Source organism: Archocentrus centrarchus, chromosome 12 (assembly GCF_007364275.1).
Source record: "Archocentrus centrarchus isolate MPI-CPG fArcCen1 chromosome 12, fArcCen1, whole genome shotgun sequence".
Classification (NCBI taxonomy): domain Eukaryota; kingdom Metazoa; phylum Chordata; class Actinopteri; order Cichliformes; family Cichlidae; genus Archocentrus; species Archocentrus centrarchus.
In genome coordinates, this window is record NC_044357.1 from 3,241,446 (window position 1) to 3,255,114 (window position 13,669).

The window sequence follows — 13,669 nt, forward strand, 5'->3', positions numbered from 1 at the left end:
TTTTGGCTTTCTCCAAAGCAAGTATGCAAGTTTCATGAAGCTTTTGGAGTCAAAGCAAAGGTATATTAAATAAAGCCAAATTTACTGCAGTCCTGCAACTGCGTCAGCATTCACTGCAAAAATGTTTTGTAGCACGTGATTCAAATTTAGACAACAGAATGATTTAAGATAGAGAGAGATGTGAGAGTGACCTCAACCCGAACTTTGTCGGTCTTAATTTAACTAGACATACTGTATGTCACTGCTAATTATACCTAAGTTCAAATTAAACAGGATGCATCAGACAATGAGCTGGAGCTTGGAAATCTATCCTGGCTCTAAATCAGTTCAGCCTGGTTGTGTCAGATCAGTATATATGCTGGAGATTTGGGCTGCAGTATTTAATCTTCTTTAAGTTATAGCCTGACAGTTCTTAAAATTACTGCAAAGCTCTGTGAAAAGAAAAAAAAAAAAAAAAAGTGTGTTTTTTGGAGTCCCAGAATTACTGTAACCATATTCCAGCACAATCTAGCTGGGAAATCGGCCTCACCTAGAGATCCTCATTCTACAACACCCTTACACTTGGTTGCAGACAAACAGCTGCAGACACCATGGACGAACACTCATTCCAGTTAGACTTCTTTGAAGTCCACTTAATCTGCCGGAAGGGCATATGCAGGGTTGGCGCAGTGTAGTTTTATGTCTCAGCATCACAAGAAAAAAATATTTTGTTGGTATGCAGCTGTCCATATCGAACCCTGGGCTCTGTCGAATTACAAAATTTTCATCACCTGGACACAAGCGGGCCCTAGCATACTTGCAGACATGGAACCAACACTTCCATCGGGTACACGCCTACGCACTGACCCGTTTCAAAGGGTTTATTATATAAACCTTTCCAAACCTTTCCAAAACCAAAAAGTAAGGACTGGCCGGTGTTTATCTGCTTCATAAACTCAAACAATTAGCAGGTCTGGCTAAACAGCTTAAAATCAAACAGACAGCTCTTATTGGCTGCTGTTGTTCTTTACCACAATGTATCTACATAGAAAGGAGGGTTGCATAACTAAACTGAAAATTCAACAAATTCGTTTTAAGTGATTTTTCCAACTATTTGTCTTGTAACAAATATCAAACATATTAAAGATAGGCATAAAGGATGCTTACTTTTTGATAGCAACAGTAATGTTCCTATAGTATTACATTATTTTAGATTTAGTTATTAGTTTAGACAGTGTGATTTTTCAAGTACCATATAATGATTTAAAATATCATTAAATTTGACCTCTGACCTCTCCTTCAAGGGCAAATAAGGTCAAAAGTTCATAAAATGTCTTTCATCATTCAAACGCTGATTAAAATTCCTCTGCATTTGTTTGTATTGGCAACATTTAGGAAATGATGCTGGTATATGGGGATTCTAAATATCACATTATAGTTTGCATCCAAATATGTCACATTTGACCTCTGACCTCACTTTGACATTTCACATCTGCCTTTCTTTCAATTTGACCTCAAAATGTTTTATATCTTTAAAGAAAAATTTGTCAAGAGAAAAAGAATGAGCTGCCTAGTTAGGTAGAAATATACTGCAGTATAATATTATATAATAAGCTCAAGTTATTCATGTGCAGTTATTTACAAATCAATACCTGTTATCCATCACCTACTCCTACATGATGTCAAAGTAAACATCTGTCATGCTGCCCTTATCTGATTTTACTGCACTACAAACTTACCTCTCAGGAAAAGAATAACTGAATTAACTCCTCTACATTAGCTTTGGCAGGAAAATAGAACTTTACACTCTTAGACTGTGAGCTAACATCAGTGACTGTGACTTACTCTGCACTGGATTTAGACATTTACACTCCAGCAACATCAGCCAGCATGAACCTCACCTGCAGCAGCATTACCTTTGCTAAAGTTTGGCATTCTAAAAGACTTGATAAGGTCAGCTGCTAAATACTGATGAAAAGCATTTGTGTTTAATCAAAGACCCAGAAATTCAATAACCTGCTGTAAACTGATGGAAATCTTGACATGCATAGCAACAGTTCCAAAGGGAGCAAACAGCAATTCACTGTTAATACAGTTAGTAATGTGAACAGAATTAGCTCAAACCAGTGACCTGCCTTATATTTAGTATGAGTCACCTCTACTGAAAGTCGGTGTGCCAAGGCAGAATGCAGCCAGAGGGTGTTACAGCCACTGGACCTGCTTTGTTCTGAACCAGGGTGCAGTGGTGATAATGACCAGTGACAGCCTGCCAGTCCAAACCAAAGCAGGGTTTCCATAGTGCTGCCGAAACTTTGACTCAAACAGAGAAAATCAGATGTGGGATTTTGAGCAAAATTGGCTCAGACGGACTGGAGAATCCTTCGGCTGTTCTGGGATTTAGCAATGATTGTGAACAAAAATGAAAGGTCTCTTAACCAGACCAGTATGACAGAACCAGAGGGAGGATTTATTAGCAGTTTACTTTTTGTTTTGCTGCTTTTCTCTGTGTCACATCACAGAATATTGGAAAATATTTGTTTTTTGGCTAACTTTTAGACAAAACGAGGTATTAGGTGATTTTACCCCAGGCTCTGGGAATTTTAGACTATATGCTGACTTTCATTCTGGGAATAGTTCAACATTTTGGGAAATTTTCTAATTTGCTTGGCGAGGGTTAGATGAAGGTTAAATATGAAGTTAGAGACAGTGACACGAACAGCTTGGAAACAACTAACCTGCTTTTTCCAGCTAAGAAGCAGTCACATCAAATCCCTGCAAGACCTACAATATGTTACTGTTTCATTTCTGTTCAGCTAACAAGGTAACATTTTAAAATTAGCCTGTGACCCAAAATGTCAACATTATTGTTTTTTATTAACAGAAAAAAACTGACTGAGAATAATTAGACTTTGCACCACCATGACTTTGTAGTCATTGTTGATCTTCTGTAATATGAACTGGGAACACAAACACACACACACACACACACACACACACACACAATCTTGAGTAATCGTGTTCACACAAAATGTGTTCCATGTCCGAAGCCAAACTGAACACATAACACCTTATCGCACATCACACACAGACTGCCTATTGTGGTAGGTCATACCCGTTTATCATTAGCATACAGCTGTCTGATACAACATTTGCCAGCAAAGAGAAAAGATGGATGCCTGGAGGAAAACAGGAGACATAAACCGAAGTTAATGTTGAGCACAAACAGCACGATTTAATGAGCCTGCAGTTGCTCAGGGACTGCATGAAGTGCTGCGGGCCAAGCAGCTGCAAAACCCGCCGCCTGTCTGCCGTCCACTCCCCTGAGACTGACCCCCAACCTGTCACAAAAGGAACAAAACCCACTGCAGATTCTTTTTCCTCATTTCACCCCCCCCCCCCAAATCCCCGCCCCCCCACCTCCTCCCTCCTCTACTACTCATTTCTTTGGATGGGTCTTTCTTTCCAGACAAGTGCAGGATGAGGGCTTTCTTACTGTGAGGACCCCACCATGCTGATTTCCCAGTAAACAGGAGAGCTGCTGGAGGCAGATGTAACCCCCCAAGAGTGACTCATCTTTAGGAACCAGGTGGGGGTACAAAGAGCCGAGAGACAGAGGGGGGTAAAAAAGAGTGACCAGGGTAGCAAAGAAAGGCGCAGGAGAGGAGAGAGAAAGGTGATTAGCTCCAGCACTGCCTAATCAAATCAGTGTGCTTGACTGCCCTACGGGGCAACGTAGAGATGGGCGCGCAAGTTCCACCAACTGTCAGAGGGACTGTCTAAGATTTTTAGAGTTGAACCGGCTGTCGCAGAGAAAGAACAGAAACAGGAGGTCACATGGAAAAGGTCATCACATCAAGGATAAATGTGTTTGTTTCAGTTTGGTATATTTTCCATTGATATGACTATCTATGGGTCCTGAAACAGCGTATAGGAGTGTCTGTACTTCAAAAGAGCAAAAAAACTATGCATGCTTCCTTCAGAGAGACTTCCAGTGGACTTCAAAGAAGCATAACAGGAACAGCCACTGGCCTTAGTGTTTGTTTGCATGTACAATCCCCACTTCAGGATCCTCAGGAGGTAGGTGAGGTGGAGAGGGCACAGACACAGCTGGCATTCAACCATGAGATGGGAGTTTGACTCATATAAAGGGACCATTTTTAGGTGTCACTTTCCCACAGTGTTGGCTTACTTTGGCCAGTTTTGGGAACAAAAACAGCTTGGTTAGAGTCGAGAAAGTCACAGTTAATGATAAACGCTCTGACAACATTAAAGGACATGTTAGAAAGGTCAGTTTTGTAGATTACCAAAGTGCCCATCTAAAGCTGTTTTTACAAATCAGAAGGCAGGACACAGAACCACCATTTGTTAGCTGTTAAATCACCAGACTGTTACCAGCACTATTCTCACATCCCCGCATACTGGTGTAATTGGACATCATGCAGATTTTGTACTGGGGGTTTGACTGTATTCCTTCATGTTGGGTTCTCTAGAAGAGTTCAGGGCTGCAATGCATGCGTGAAAAAAGCTTAAAGGTGACAATGCCAGCACAGAATTTACATGTATTTACTCACACAGTCACCATCAGTCACATAACTCTGTAGACACAGGATAAATGATGGATGTAGCTTCCAAGTCTGAAAAATGAAACCAACAGGGAAATGCCTTAAATGTGTATTCTTTCTAATGGCCACCAGGGGGCAATACCCTTGGCTGCAAAAAGACTTCCAGTCCTATAGAAACGTATGGGAAATCAGCTTTGACCTCTTAACACACTAGAAAATTAAGTCCATTTTAACATTTTCAGTCAAAGTGTCACAAAGAAGGATTATCCAGGATGAACTCACTAGCTAACACCCACTGATTGACAAGTTGTTAGCCAGTGAGCATGTGATTTCACGGTCAGGTCCATCGCTTACAAAATCAGGTTTCAAAACACCAAGAGGACGACAGCGAAAAACATCTTCAGGTTTCAAAACAGGACTTCAGAAACTTCACAGCAGCTACATCCATCTTTTATACTGTCTATATCTACATATCACAATAACAAGTTGCACAAGCAACCAGTGAGGTAGTTTTTTTTGGGGAAGGCCAGTGTCTTGTACTGCATTCCCAGAGAATTTATAAAACACAGAGTTTCCAGAGACAAAATATCAATGTTGCCATCTGATGTCAGCCAAAACATCTGGTCTCAGCCCAGAATACACCATCAATGCATACCTAGCTGATGGCATTTTAGGAAGTAGCTGCTATTGAAGTTGATTAATCAATGAAAAAGTGAAGGTCCTGTCTCATCACATAAAGAAGCGTCCCAGATGCTTTCCTGTTTGTCAGGCTGTGACAGAGTGTTCCTAGCACTGATCAAACAGCCCATCTCTGAGGCGACTATAAAAAAAAAAAAGCAACAAAGTCAGAGTCACGGCTGCTTTCAATTCACTTAGAAATTCTCCTTTTAGAAGCTTGGAATGGAAAACGGTATAACGTCATGTGACCCACTTTAGATTTGTTGAGATTTTAAGACTGCCTTCCTCACATTACGTCAACTTTATAAGCAAATAAACAATCTTTAGGGTAATACGAGGCATATTAAATAAAATCTGTGATGTTTGGTTTCATGGGGCACTTCCTGGATGCTCCTGTTGAAGGTTTTACTGACCGCACTTGTCGACACAAAAGAATACCCCCCCCCCACCCCCCCCAAAAAAGCACAGATTATGAAAAACAAATGTGTCAGCGAATGATCTAACTCCACATACACGTGCAGCAGTTACAGTAGTCCGAGGAAGTAGCATGCAAATAAACCGGCCTTGTTATCTCGGCCATCTACACCGGAGGATATCCACAGCAGACCTCTGCTGTATCAAACTGTAATTCCAGATGTTAATTCCAGCCTGCTGGAGTCGTCTGGTTTAACCTTTGACACAGGAGCAGCCGTTCAATTAGTGGATTTCACACTCTGGTCATGGTGACACTGTGCTCCAGGCTTCAGTTTCAAGCACACACTGACAGAGCCCAGATCTGATTTCCATCAGCAGACCACTCGGCAATATTTACACTCATAGTGTTTGTTCAGGATCCAAATGCACGGAGAAGATGTAGATCAAATCCTCTACTGAAAATAGCCCTCATTCCAGGAGAAATATACTGACCAATCCCATAAACTGCAGCCAGAATCCTGGATTAATGACAAAGGCGCTACCATCAAAGCTCGAGAAGCACGAAAGGCAGATGATGCGGTCTGCATGAACGGCTTAGCAGTTAAACTCTGTTTTTATGTTTTAGTAACGTGCATTGAAAGCATCGCAGGCTGCATCATCTGCACAGGGGAAAAAGAAGGCGGGCAGTGTCTTTTTTTTGTGCTTTGAAAGTTTACCCTTGAGTTTAGGAAAGGAGGGGAAAAGAGAAACATTAAAGAACTTTTCCAAAGTATCTACGCTGCCGGCAACCAAAGGAAAGAAAAAAATTGGTAGATTTTTGCTTTTCTTGTGGCCTAAATGGGGGAAAAGGAGAGTTCTGCTGGGTTGTTACGAATGAAGCTCAGGCTTTTTTAATGGGCCAAACACAGAGCCCTGAGGGACCACGTGTGCTGGCACATAAGCTCAAACCACTGGCAAGCCCTGACAGCGGACTCAGGCAACCACCGTCTTTAATGCTGCAGTCACTCATTCAGTGATGACCTAAGCATCATTAAACATCTAAAGCTCAGTTGCGTGCCTTTAAAGAAAAAAAAACAAAACAGCAAAATTAGAAAGAAATGGTTTGAGCTAATTACAGAATATAAACTGGAGACCACACAGTTGCTGCACTGCTGCAACGTCCCAGCTGTCAAAGTGACAACAATACCATGAACTTCAACAATGAATCAGAGCAACAACAACAACAACAAAAAAGTTGTAACAACATTAATGAGATCTATCGTGTTAGCAGAAAGATCAAAAAGCCAGCTGTCCCCGCTATTTGTCTCTCTCACACATAAACTCTGGTTTAGAGGTGGGAACCGGTTCTCAGGTTTTCTGTTGAAACACAAGGCAACGATCTGTGGAGCACTTTGTCCGCTGACAGACTTTCTCTTAGAGTTGCAACAGCATAGCAACTTTCAACATGCCCACTGACAGAAAAGCGGTGCAGGGATCAGGTGTTTGGGGGTTAATGACGCTTTGATGGGACGTTTTCATTGAAAAAATAAATAAAGCTGGGCTGCTACAGATGACATGAAGATTAATAAACTATTCAGGCTACTCAAAATGTAGATGGAGCGATTCTTATATAGCACTTTTCTACTCTACCTGCTTTCACACAACATGTCTCACTCATTCAGTGAATGAGCAGCTCTATCTTGGCATGCAGACTGGAGCAGCCAGGGATCCAACCATCGACCTTCTAGTAAGCAGATGACCCACTCGACCTCGTGAGGCACAGCAACCCTGGATGTGATTTACTGCACATCATTGTCATAAGTGACAGTAAACTGAGTTTTGACTGTTGAGCAAACAAGACATGTGTGACATTTCTCACCATAATTTAAAGATCATTTAAAGACCAAATGAGAGCTTTTAGGTTTTATGTTTCCTAACAACTAACAAACAAGATATTTGTTTAAAGCTGGGATCTGCATAAAACATGGGCTACAACTACTAATTATTATTTTTATCTAATTTAAGAAAATACTTTGTTAACGGTCTATGGGCAAAAAACGGCTTGGGGTGTCATTTTTTTTTTTTTTAAACGCGTTTTCTGTTTCAGATTTGTGCATTTTATTGCCTCTTATGCGTCATCATCCAGCGTAATGTTGAATAAAGGACTAAACCTGACTGATGGGAGTCACAGTGACAACAATTTGGTGTCCCAACGCGCTTCATTGCATGGCACAGAAACAGTCTACTCGGCTTTTTCTGCCACGAGTTTCCCCCTCAAGGCTCTGCGAAAAAACACCAAAACCAGCAAAAGTGGAGTGAAAGCCACTAATCTGTGGCTGTGATTCTCCCGTGCGGACTTGTTTCAGAAAGGAATAACCACTCCATTGTTAGTGAAGAAAAGTACTTCTAAAACAGGCGCACGTACTTACGTGTAACTGCTGTCTGCGCGAATCTGAAGCTGTGAACTCCTCAGTGCTCAATGATCTGTTTGTGCCTTCTCTGAACTTTGTGTAGTGTTGGTCTGACTATCTGTTTCGATTCAACCTTGATTTTTTTCCTCCCTTAGAGGCTCCTCATCCTCCTCCACGTTTTCACCACAGAAGAATGAATGGCTCCTTCCGTCCGACCCTCTACCCGGACAGGACTGCTGTTGGGATGGATGGGAGTGACTGCTCCGCTAGAGCCCTCCCCCATCCGCCACTCACTGCCTCTCCGCAACTCTCAGCGGACTCGTGGAAACAGATGATAATTAGGGCCCGAGCACGAACTGTGCGAAGGCCCTATTGTAATTGCTTCGTTTATTATTATTATTATTATTATTATTTTTTTTTTTTTTTTTTTTTTTTTTTATTAAGGCAAATGAATTGGCTTTTTGGGGGCTTTATCATATTCAAAAACTCATGAAACTTGGCACATGCGTCACACCTGGTGAAAATTTAAGTATTTTAATGGGCTCGGGCAAGGGCGCGCCCAAATGGCTCGCTAGCGCCCCCTAAACTGGAGCCCCACCGCTGTGTTTCACGTACATGAATGAAACTTCATACACATGTATATCATGTCCAGGCGCACAAAAAATCCTCTTGGAGCCATGCCCTAAACCCAACAGGAAGTCCGCCATTTTGAATTAATTATGCAAATTTGGCGATTTGCAGCCCTCACACTTTTTCTAATAACTCAGAGGTTTTAGACGTTATCATCTTCATATTTGGTTTGTCTAACCTACACCCCCAGGGGAATCTAAATCTCGAAAATGGTGAGTTTTTGCCAAGGGGGAGGGGTCCTTATGCCCCTTTGAACTTTGATCATTCGCCATGAAATTTTGATTGCCTCTCATTCATACCTACATGATCCAATGTGCATCAAACTTCTCCAGTAGGATGAGGGTGCCCCCCTGAACACATACATATGACAATATTTAATATCAGTCGCAGCGCCACCTAGTGGGAACAGGAAATGTCATATTTTACACTTGGAGGTCCAGCTCCAAGGTGGTTTAGCAGAACCATCTCAAATTTCACCTGGAAAGCCTTAAGAAGTTGGACTTACTGTGTTTTCAAAACTGTGACTTTTTGACAAAAGGGCGTGACCCTTATGGGACGGCAAAGTTCGATGATTCGCCATGAACACAAAAATGGCTGTAACTCAAACCCAACTTGCCCAATCTGGCTCAAACTTCAGTGGTGTGATAAGCACCCTGTCCTGAACACACTCATATGCAAAAAGTCCATAAACGGTAGAGCGCCGCCTAGTGGCAGCTCGGAATATCTTAAAATAGCAAGTTTTTTGAGTAGCCCCGGAGCTACGTTTTATCTACATGTATGAAAATGTACAGGCTCATGTAACATCCTAAGACGTACAAAAAAGTCTCTTGGACCCATACCCCAAACCCTACAGGAAGTCGGCCATCTTCAATTGAAGGTGTCAATTTTTGCCATTTCCACGCCTGCTATTTGAACGAACTTGTCCTAGGGCATTTGACCCAGTGAGACCAAATTTGCTCCACATCATCTACACAAGTAGCCCATCAAATATTGTGGAAATCTTTACAAAATATTAAATGGCCTTATCACACCAGGCCATTGAAGTTGGCCTTCGTTTTTCTCCCTCACCACCAAAATTGTTTGTGCACTTGTTCGCACATGCTTTGTCTGATCAGGCTGAAAATTTAATCACTCATGTACACACCCAGGCTGAATCCATAACTACAGATTCAAGACTGTAGGCGCAATAGCGCCCCCTACAGAAGCAAATGAAAATTTGTATGACGTCCACATAATTAGTTTTGCTCTGAAATGCATGAAACTATCTTTCACCATTCCTTACGAAATCCTCATCAATTTGATAAGCCTCCTGCCCTGAACACATTGATATGCATAAAGTCCATAAATGTTACAGCGCCACCTACTGGCAGCTTTAAATATCATAATATACCATGTTTTTTAGCTAGCCCCTGAGTTACATTTTATCTACAGCTCTGAAATTTTGCACACTCATGTAACATCCTAAGACATACAAAAAAGTCTCTTGGAGCCATACTCCAAACCCTACAGGAAGTCCAGCATCTTCAATTGAAAGTGTCAATTTTTGCCATTTTCAGGCCTGCTATTTGAATGAACTCCTCCTAGGGCATTTCAGCCAGTGAGACCAAATTGGCTCCAGATCATCTAGACAAACAGCCCATCAAATATTGTGGAAATCTTGACAAAATATTAAATGGTGTTGTCACACCAGGCCATTGAAGTTGGCTTTCATTTTTCTCAATGGCGACCAAAATTGTTTGGGCACGTGTTCGTACATGCTTTGCCCGATCTGCCTGAAAATGTAATCACTCATGTACACAGCCACTCTGAACCCATAACTATGGATTCAAGGCTATACGTAGCTGCAAGAGCGCCCCCTACAGAAGCAAATGAAATTTTGTATAGCATCCACAAACTTAGTTTCTCGGAAATGTATGAAAATGTGTTTCAACATTCTTGACATCATCCTGATCAAAACAGTCTATCAGACCCATGCCCTATTTTGCATGCTGGAGCCGTGACCCCACCCCCAAATATTCCATTGCGTCTATGCCGAGAGCAAAAGATATCTTTTCCTAAAAAAGAATTCAACTTTCTACAGACCTTCTGTACACCATCACGATCACAAGACCTCCGAGTGTGGCACGGGTCGACGAGCGCCACGGGTCGACGCGCAGGGAGTGCGAGGGCCCGATATCACCGCTTGCGGTTTTAATTTTTAATTCTGTTTCAGAGTGGCAGCCAAATGAGTGTAATTAGTCCCAATTAATGTGCATGTTAGTTTGTTAAGTTCTAAGAATGAACCAAACTACATTACAATGAATAACAATCTTTTGGAGATTTTCTTTTTTTTTAAATTTGCCCCTCCTCTGCCACAGACTGTCAAGGTTTTGCACCTAGTTACTTCCATCAACTGTATAATAAAGATGTAGCTAATAAAGGAGTAAGCTGCATTCTTTTGAATGACCAGTAGGGGGAGACCAAAAAGGGATTTGTACCTCTGCGTTAAATCTACGCCTCAGTTTTGTCAGACCAGCTACTCTTTCCCTGCAGTGTTTGAATGGATCAGTGGGAGCATAATAATTATCACCTCAATGTAAGGAATAAAAATCATAGCCTCACTATAAAGACTCACATAGTGTATCTCAGCAAATTCCTAGAGGGAGATTGCCAAAACTAACCAGAATGGACATAAGGGAATAAATTAGTGAGAAAAACTGAGGGGGAGGAGGGTGGGGGGCAATGGCTGGCACTGCATAAAAAACACCAGAACGCAACCACAAGGCAATTAAAATCACGCACAAGCAGCAGCGTCGGCTGCTACCTGGGTTATGTTGGAGACTGCAAAGATTCACCGCAGAAGTCTAAATCTGCGGCCTTGACTATAATTTCCATGTGTGCAGGTCCCAGTGACATCATTTCATCGCAGCCCTTGAGTATGAGGGGCCACTAATTTCTTGTAACTGCGCGGTCGCGTCTGCGGCGACTTTACATTTGCAGTGCACTAACTGAGCGAGTGCCCCAGGCGGCGGTCTTCAAAGAAGCATAACAGGAATCACTACTTGGATGTTGTGTTTCCAGCTGTCCATATCCGTGTACACAAACGAGTATAATCAAGAGAAAGACTTTAGAGAAAACAGCCTTCCTGCTTACTGGCTGCATGATTAAACACTTTCCAGATGAGTTTATTGTTCTGATTGCCAGTCTAATAACAACGCCATGTTCATTTTTGTTAATTATGGTCCCCATTATAGTCAAAAGGCATAAAGCAGGATATATATTTTTTAAGAGTGAGACCACCTTGTAAGTGACAAAACAAATAACCAATAACAAAGCATCCAAGACCTAAAAAGGTTATAGCAGGTGCAGAATAAACAGTGAATGGGTGATATGAGTTAGTCAATAGTGAACAAAGACATTTTGTGACTGCATGTGGGGGATTTAATGAAGCAGTAGCAAAGAAAACTAGAAGCAATCAATGAGGGGTTCTGGTGATGGGATTCAGCTATATCTTAGAGGAAATGAAAAACTACAGCAACTGGAACAGGCTATTACACTTACTTTGTTACGACAAGCTGTTCACACAGTATTACTGTGGCTACATGTCACATTCTCTCTAAATGTGGGTCTCAACCTTCACCGGGAGGCTAACAGCTGAGCCAAAGACCTGTCATTCAATACAGATGGATCACATACTGAAGGCACAGCATCAGACATGGCTATGAACGGACCAACTTCCATCTCCAGTCCTCTATTGTTTTCATATTCAGTATGAATGATGGAAGTCAGCGTGAGACTGTTCAGTTAGTCCATTTGGAAAACAGGAATAGTGTAAAACAGCAACTTTTGCATATTTGTGTGCACTTTTCATAACAGTGAACAAATGTGAAAGGACTATTTTGAGAGTGTTGTGACTAGGAGGGGAGCAACTGGTGCCAGGACCTCTCAGTGCCCCCCCCGCCCCCAAATTTGTGCTTCTTGGTCAGTCAAATGAAACTGGAATAAAATGGAAACACAAGGGAAGTCCCATGACTCGGTCAGGGGAGTTTCTGGCTAAACAACTGCAGTTATCGGCAATAATAACAGCCCTGATGTTATCCTTTCAGTTCCTGGGATCGCTGCTACGCTGATCAACCTTTGGTTTAAAAGCCAGACTGAAAGTGCAAAAGTCTGCAGTAAAAATAGTTTAACTGCTGATCTGTAAATGTAATAAATGTAGTTTGAGCTACAAGGTTAGCTTTCCCGTGTAAGATCTGAGTGACTTTATACCAGGAATCCAACTCTTCATCAGTGAATGCACGGGTTTAGAGAATTACTGAAAGGACTGACACCATAGAATATTTAGTAATATTCTGAACAATTGTATCTGTAAGTTTTAATGAATTTTTCATGTATTTAGAGGTTTCTGGCAGCTCCACATGTTGTTAAGGTGTCTAAGCCTAAGGTGCTTAACACAGACAAAAATCAATGAATTAGAAGTTTGTAAAAAGTGAACCAAACTGATCGTCAGTCTGTTTTGATGCAAACTCCTGTATGAGAAGCAGCAATTAAGAAGTTCAATTTGGAGGCTTTGTTTTTTCTATAAATAACAGCCCACAAATGGCTGCGTAATTACTCAGCATACGCTGATACAAGGCATCAGTTCCAGAGAGGAGAAAGTATAAGTAAAGAAGGTGAGCAAACGAGTGACCCTGTAAGAATGTCTCTTGTGTATTTCCGTAAAATCCAGAGTAAAGTAAGCTGCGTGACAATGCAGTAAGAAAGTAATTTTAAAGCCAAGAGCTGAGCTTAAACTTTTAAATACAGATTCATTTTTTTATGATCTTTATTACAGTTCATTCTAGGCCCACATTTTAACTAAGCCTAGGAGGCTGTATTGCTATAACTACAAAGCTGGACACATAGATCTAATCTGAACATGAGTGACTTTATACCAGGAATCCAACTCTTCATGTGATATATTAATTATTGGGCACAATAATTAATATATCACAATTCAGACAAAAGCTTCTGATAAGGTTTTGGCTACTCGAGCAG

General features: G+C 41.4%; 1 protein-coding gene across 2 annotated transcripts in view; it reads right to left on the reverse strand.

Moving 5' to 3' along the window:
- Positions 1 to 8,247, reverse strand: part of lhfpl2a (LHFPL tetraspan subfamily member 2a) — a 37,681-nt gene extending 29,434 nt beyond the window's left edge. Inside the window, exons 1-2 of one of the 2 annotated variants that reach the window (XM_030742759.1) lie at positions 8,042 to 8,247; positions 4,551 to 4,613 (exon numbers count right to left, since the gene is read on the reverse strand). The gene's annotated coding sequence lies outside the window, so the exon portion shown is untranslated. The remainder of the gene's footprint in view (positions 1 to 4,550; positions 4,614 to 8,041) is intronic. The other variant, XM_030742760.1, reaches the window with a different exon arrangement.
- Between the last annotated feature and the right edge of the window lie 5,422 nt (positions 8,248 to 13,669).